The 8,097-nt window shown below is 40.1% G+C and overlaps 1 long non-coding RNA gene across 1 annotated transcript; it reads left to right on the forward strand.

Moving 5' to 3' along the window:
• The first annotated feature begins 4,862 nt into the window (after window positions 1-4,862).
• Window positions 4,863-5,855, forward strand: LOC145798756 (uncharacterized). Its single transcript, XR_014340266.1, has 3 exons — window positions 4,863-4,973; window positions 5,087-5,218; window positions 5,702-5,855. It is a non-coding gene; the product is annotated as an uncharacterized LOC145798756 (long non-coding RNA).
• Window positions 5,856-8,097: the final 2,242 nt, after the last annotated feature.

Genomic DNA, 8,097 nt, shown 5'->3' on the forward strand with positions numbered 1-8,097 from the left:
TCACGGTTCTTAATCTGAACCAAAGAGTCCAAATTCGGTAAATCGTTTTGAGAAAAACAGATTTTTAGAAAAGAAGTGCCAAACATGGACTGCTTTGCCAGATACAGAGTCGCCACCTAAATATTTTATTTTGGGGGAAATTTAGGAAACCCTGACTCGTTTGCCTAAGGCCACGTGTCCGTCATCACCAAAGTTGTCTTGGTTCGGGAACTTGGGTACGATTGGGGAAGGTCACTTCGTGAGCACCCCCGCTCGCCCGATCGAAGATCGGTCTCTACTAACCATGATATCTAGTTTTGAAAACATTGTGTGTTCTTATTCCGGTTATTAGCCTAGATTTACTATGTGATGCGCACAGCATACAAGTATAGACTGGATCGCCTGAATTGGAACAAAACATTTCATGTTTGTTTTTGAAAGATGGTTTGCTACTCGCAAGTAGGCTTAAAATGCAGATTTTGCCACCCTCAGGTGGGCTTAGAAAAGATGGTTTTGCCACTATCTAGTGGGCATAAAACTCAAAATTGATGATTTATTCCAATCCAAGTAACCCAACCTTCACCCATAGGCATTCAGGCAGTTATATCACATAAGCATATAGCCTCATGGTAAGCATGCTATTCATGGCAGTCACTCACACGCATGCAAGGATGCTAAAGCATAAAACTCACCGAGTACTCCAAGCCAAAAAAGAAGCTAATTAGAAATCCATGCATGATCCTAATTATACAGAAATGCCTAATGCAACACATGCAAAAGTGCAACTATAGCAGGCTCGGCTATTCTAAACATGGCATATGAAATGCTACAGCTAACATGTATTCAATTTGGAATTGAAAATACAATGCAGTTAGTATGATGCGCTGAGCTCGGTGCATGCAAAACAGATGAATGAATGCAAACATGCTATCATACTGTATGCTAATTGAAACATGCCCTAATCTAACCATCATAAGCGGGTAAATAAAAGGGAGAAAGATGTGGGGTTGGAAGACATACAACACACACACGCACACTTATTACAGTTGTGCCCTCGCGCAGAGGGTCCGAATAAATAGTACAGTCCAAATATTACAGTCCAAATAATACAGTCCAAATACATACAAATTCCTAATTAATTTACAAATTAACTAAGAAAGCCGTAAACTGGCATGCAAGCCAGGGACTGCCTTGACTCTGATGAATGATGCATGTCTGGGCTGCCTTGCGCGGAAATCCACTGGGATGCCCCGATTAGCCTCTGTTTTGTAATTTTTCTTGGAAAGCGTGCCAAGCTCCGAAAGGTTGCTAATTCTTGATTTGCTATAACAGAGAGCAGAAAAGGGGCATAGCAATGTATTTTCACAAATGTATGCATGCCTCGATCCTCGTGCCACCAATCACGCATCTCGATGCATGATGGCCGAGGGGTCGAATTGTGCAACTCAATATTAAATGAATGCACATGAAAACAAAACGAAACCTAGACTCCATCATGGATAATCCGGAGTGTCGGCGACTGGGAATCGAGACACGTTCCGTCTATGGAGTACGAAACGTACCTCATTTCCCATGCTCGGGCTAACCCCTATCCCAAGCATGATGCAATATGCATGACATACATGAAATGCAACTAAGATACAACCTAGCATACACAATGCTATGAAATGGCATACACAATGCACGAGGTAACATGGCATACACAATGCGCTAACATACAACCTAGCATACGCAATGCTATGAAATAAGATGGCGTACACAATGCATGAATGGACTTATACTAACACAAGTGGACCTCAGCCACACTCGCATAAGAGGCCATGAGATGAAAATGAGACAACTTGGAATGCGTGCACACAGGCATACAAATCGAGGACCGAACCTAAGGCACGAAATGCCACTCTAACAAGACATGGCAAGGCATGAAATATGATATGCAAACATGCAAATTTCAGAGGCAATAAGTGATGCAAAACAGCCCCGAAAGATGGCAAAATGACACCCGATGCATGAAATGAAACCGAAATGCAAGATTACGCACATGAAATGACTTGTAGCTACATCAAGCATGCATTATTTGATCATGACATGTGAAGACAGATTCAAAGAAGCCCCAAAAAAATCATGTTTTCAGTTCTAAGCGAGGCCAAACAGCAAACACAAATAGGGCAAAACTAGCATGCAAAAATGGCCCTAAATGTGAGATAAAGAAGCAACTCACAGCTGCTGACCCCAAATAGATTAGGGCCTTTCAACAATGTTGAAGAGGGGCCCAAAATATGATATTTTACAGTTTATGGCAAACCACAAAAACCAACACAGGTATGGCTAAGCTCCTATGCAAGAAAAGGGCCAAAAGATGGACAAAGAAGCAAGTAGTGGTTTCCGGCCTTAAACACAAAGGGACCCTTCAACAATGTTGAAGAGGGGCCAAAAATATTTCACTTTACAGTTGATGGCCGGACCCAAAACAGTATACAAGAATGCTCAAAATGCAATGCAAAATAGGGCCAAAAAGAGAGATATAACACAAAGTGTATAAAGGATGCCTCAAAACATGAAAGACCCTTAATGAAACATGAATATGGGGTCAAAATAAGGCCATTTGTAGTTCGGACCACATCCCAAAAACAGAAGCAAAATAGGCTAACAAATCATGCAAAAATGGAGCCAAAATAGAGATATAAAGGCAAGTGGAAGATAGAAGCCTCAAACAGCAATGAGCCCTTCAAAAATGTTGAATAAGGGCTCAAAATAAGCTATTTTTCAGTTCATGGCAGAGCTCAAAACAGTTTATACATAGGCCAAAAATACTACACAAGACAATGGCATACAAGAGGGATAATGAAGTAAATGCACCAAGGAGGCCTCAAACAGTGAGAGGCCCTTAATAAAACATGAAAAATGGCTCAAAATAAGCTTAACTTCAGTTAGGGTCGGAGCCCAAAACAGCAAGCAAATATGACTTATGGATTGAACAAAATGTGGACCAAAATGAGGAAATGGAGCTTACCCTTGAAGACTTGTCTTTGGCAGCTCTTTTGGCTTGAGTTGCAGCATTCCTAGGCCTTGAAGAATCACCTCCAGTTGCTGGAATGAAGGATGGAAGGGTGTTGCTAGGTGATGGTGTGAAAAGGGGTATAGAACTTGAAGGATTGGAGCTTGGAAGAGAGGGAGAAAGAGAGATACAACAATGGAGCTTAGGGGGGATTTTTTGTAACCCTAATATCAGAGCTGGAGCCTCTGATATATAGGCAAAAAGAGGGGGAAAATGGGGGGGAAAATGGAGGGAAAACCAACCAAGTTTCCCTCCAAAAAGCAGTCCCCCGGATGCAGAATCTGGGGGGAAAATGAATGTACTTTTGCACTGTAGATGATGTGAGGATCCTAGTCGGCCAGTTATCCAGGTTGCAGGTGGCCGGCCGGCTACTTCCCATGGCCGGCCGGCCAAGGGTCAAAAGGGTCAATGAGAATTAATGGCCGGCCACCACAGAAAGAGAGCCTCTGATGTGTGCACAACACAACCCTGTAGTTAAACACTGGAAAAAGTGAACCAGGAGAGAGAACAACCCACTTTTCAAAGGGGTTCAAAAGCGTCAACAACAATTACTGGCCGGCCACCAAATATTGGTGGCCTCCCAGATGTGTATATCACAAATATGTGGTTTAGGGTTCAAGAAAATGGCCCAAGGGTGTTCAACATTGGCTTTGACGTGAGGAAAAACGGGCGACGGAGGGCGATGAAGGGATAAAGTTGGATGACAGAACAATTACTGGCCTCCCACCCTTCTACGGCCTTCTTACCAATAAAACAGAGGTCCCTGCCAAAAATGAACCAAAACCGATGCAAAACGAAGGTTTGGGGGCCGAAACGCGCAGTCCGGGGCCCCTAAAACGGGCTGTTAGGCACCAGGAGTGGTGTTCGACCATGAAGTCGGTCTCTCAGACCACAGTGTCCCTCAAAAGGGAGCAAATAAGAAGTATGCCAAAAAAACCGAAGCAAATGGAGGTGGTTAAGCGGTCCCGAACCGAGGCACACAGCCAACGGCTCCGAAAAATCGGAAACCGGACTCCAAATGGGCAAAATGGCCTTTGACCACAAAACGTAGCCTACGGCCACTGAGAGATGATCTACGAGACCTCTCCCTCCCTTCGCGAGGAGAAAACAGAGAAAACCGAGCCTTGTTCGCAAACCGAGGCAAAGCACAAAAGAGTCCGGAAGCCCGGAGGCAAGGCTCACGGCCAAGACTCTGAAACTTCTGAACGAGCACATTATGCAATATCACCAAGCGCTCAACTGGTGACGTCTGAGTCTCAAGGTCGGTAAAAAATGGGGTGTCTACACTTGTCCCATAAAGTTTGCCTCATAGGAAAAATCAAACCATGTCTATTGTAATTTGAATATCTGTTTTATTTTCGTTACACTTGAATATCTTCATACATGGCTCTACACAAGATTTAAACTTCTGATAGAATGCACAACTAATTAAAGCATTTGAAAACAAGTCAAATTGCATTACAGATGGATAGATTTTATTTTTTTAAAAAAAAGAAGCAAAGTAGTTCTAGCACCCTGAGTATTGCATAGCTTTGGACTAAAGTTGCAAGTTATTCATTACATTTGAGTGCATTTAGTAGTTCTGCCAAGTAATTTTGTCTTCCTTTGAATTTGCAGTACAAATATGGTCAATTACTCTAGGTAGCAGTGGGAAAAGGCAGAGTTATCTGTCAACAATCTCAACAAGACTAGTATTGCAGAGATTGAATCTACTGTAACGTAAGTCTTCCGTTCCCTTGTTTTTCAGATTTTCTAGTAACTTTTTATTTATTTTATTTTTTAAAATGTTTTTGGTTTTCTTATCATGTTCTTTCTCTCCCTGAACAAGGCAAAAATTTGTGCGAGCCATGGTGTATATGAAGAATTTGTCTCTAGATCCTCATCCATTAATGCAGAATACGAAGCTAAAGCCTGTGACACACAGGCAGCTGTTAAGGTTAATTAAATCCCTATATATGAAATTTTAATTTTTTTTTTCCCTGTATTTATCAAACAATGAACTCAAGTGGGAAATATTATGAGCTTGCAAATTCACTGATGCTGGACCAGGAAACCAAGGAAGAGATAGACTCCATGTCTATCTTGTGCTTGAATCAGCTTAAGTGTGTCAGTTAGAATCATACTGAAAGCATAACAAATATCAGAAACCAAGCGGAGCAGTGTCTGAGGAAAGATTATTTGGTAGGCTTGCTTGCTTGCTTGATATATCTTTCTTAATGTTAGAATAAGATTATCAGGAAAATATTCTTATGTCTCGGGGTGTTAAAAAGTAGCTAGACATTACTTAATTTTATTCTAGGATTTTTGAGAAAATGGTTTTTAGGCTAAGAAGCACGAACATGCAATTTTCAAAAAATGCATGCATAATTTTATATATTTATTATATGTCGTATATTTGAATATTATACATCAATTAGGCACATCAATTGGGACTGTATATACTGGATTGATGAGACCTAAAAAAGTTTCATGTTTTGACAAATCTTGAACTTGCCTTGCCCCTTTTAAAACCTTGAGCTACATTACATTACACTCTTGAAATCACTGGACTGATGAAAGCACACAAAGACCAAAATTGGTAGTTAGATTGTTCCAACTGAGTTTATTTATTTATTTATTTTTCTTGGGAACAGAGAGTTTATTAAATAGTGTAATTTTGCACAGGTTGATCAGCATACTAGTACAACTCCGAAGTTGAAGATAATAGCAGTGCTTAGCTTGGCATCCATTGAAGAGATGAGAACGCCTGCAGTTGGAGATCTTATGGCGAATTTTACCAGACCAAATTTGGGTTGTACTGAAAGCAAGATTCAACAACATCAACAAGGGCTGTGTCTCGGAGCATCACCTAATAATAGAACTCTGTTTGCATATGTTAATCTCTTAATGAGCTCCTTGATAAGAATATTTAGACAAATGGAAAACTTGAGTAGCTTCATCTATTGTATATTGTTGGATGAGTCTTAAAGTCAACTGGTGCAAACACACACATATTCATCAACTGATGAGTTATAAAGTTTGCCAATTCTGAAAGCTGAGGTTGGCTTTATGTTATTTCAAAATGTATCTTATAAACTATTGTGTCTGAGAGATGCCTTTTGTAAATCTGTAAATCTGTAAATCTTATAAAAAAATATAAATAATTTTTAATTATTTTTATCAATGCAAATTTATCGTTGTAAAAAAGTAAAGCTTTCTTGACAAACAATTTTTCAGTAAATGTGTCGCTAAAAGTTACTTTTGCCCACTCATATTGTGTTGGTAGAAGTGTATTTTTTGCCAATACCAATTTGTTGTTGCCAAAAGTAAAGCTTTAGCCATAAACAAATCGTCGGCAAATGGCAACATTTACCGACGTATATGTGTCGCCAAAAGTTTACTTTTGCCGACGCATATGTTGGTAAAAGTATATTTTTTGGCCATGCAAATTTGTGTCGCGAAAAGTGCCACACAATCATCATATTTGAATGACTTTTACCAACGCAAGGTAAATTGCCGACGATGGATGAAGGTTTTTATCGACGACTATGTTCGTCGCTAAAGGTATCACTTTTACCAACGCAATGATAATTTCGTCGGCAAAAATTTTTGCCAACTCACTTTTGCCTACGAGTTGCCAACGTAGCTTTGTGTGTCGGCAAAACTCTTTGCCAACGAATTTTCCCTTTTAGCAACATATTTTGCTGCGTTGCGAAAAATGCAATTTCTTGTAGTGGAATGAAAAGAGACATAGCAAGCCATGTCTCCAAGTGTTTGCATTGACAGCGTGTTAAAGCAGAACATCAGAGACCTGCAGGACTGCTGCAACCACTCCTTATTCCTGAATGGAAATATGAGCACATTACTATGAATTTCGTGTTTGGGCTACTACAGTCAATTTCAAAGAATGATGCAACATGGGTTATAGTAGACCGATTGACGAAGTCAGCGCATTTTCTGCCAATCAGAATCATGTACTTCCTTAATAAGTTTGCCACTTTATACATCAAGGAAATTATTCGTTTGCATGGTAACCCAGCTTCAATCATGTCTGATCGAGACCCCAGCTTTGTGTCTTACTTCTGGAACAAATTGCAAGAAGCCTTGGGAACCACACTAAAGTTTAGCACTGCTTATCGCCCACAAACTAATGGGCAATCCGAAAGAACAATCCAAACGTTGGAAGACATGTTATGTGTGTGTATGTTGGATCTCAAAGGTAACTGGGATGAGCACCTACGTTTAGTGGAATTCGCCAATAACAATAGTTACCAAGGAAGCATTGGAATGGCACCGTACGAAGCTCTGTATGGAATGAAATATCAATCGCCTCTGTGTTGGATGGAAGTTGGGGACAAGAAACTGTTAGGCCCCGAGATCGTACAAGTCACAAGTGAGAAAATCCAACTCATCCAACAACAAATTTGCACTGCTCAGGGCCGCCAGAAAAGCTATACAGATATACGGAGACGGGACTTGGAATTTCAAATAGGAGATCATGTGTTCCTTAAGATCTCACCAACCAGAGAAGTTATCTGATTTGAAAAGCGAGAAAAGTTAAACCCACGTTACATCGGGCCATTCGAGATACTAGAAAGGATTGGTCCTGTAGCCTATCGCCTTGCACTACCACCTAAACTATCCAATGTCCACAATGTATTTCACGTTTCAATGCTTCGACGATAACTTCGAGATCCAGAACATGTTGTTGATTAAGAGAACCTAGAAGTTCAAGAGGATCTGTCTTATGAAAAGCAACCAGTGTAGATTCTCGATCGTCATAATCAAGTTCTCCGAAACAAGACCATACTGTTGGTAAAAGTCATATGGCAAAATCATCGTATCAAAGAAGCTACGTGGGAAATGGAAAGTCAAATACGAGCCAAATACCCATTTCTCTTCGAAAATTAAGGTACGTCAAGTTTGGGGACAAACTTCTATTTAAGATGAGAGAAATGTGAAACCCTAAATATTTAATTAATACCACAACCAATCATGATAATAATATTAATACTAGTGGAAGTGATAGTAAAATAAAATAATTAATTTTTCTGTCGGTATGCAATAAAGTGTCATTTAAT

Source organism: Camellia sinensis, chromosome 1, assembly GCF_055761805.1.
Source record: "Camellia sinensis isolate YWXY chromosome 1, ASM5576180v1, whole genome shotgun sequence".
Lineage (NCBI taxonomy): Eukaryota > Viridiplantae > Streptophyta > Magnoliopsida > Ericales > Theaceae > Camellia > Camellia sinensis.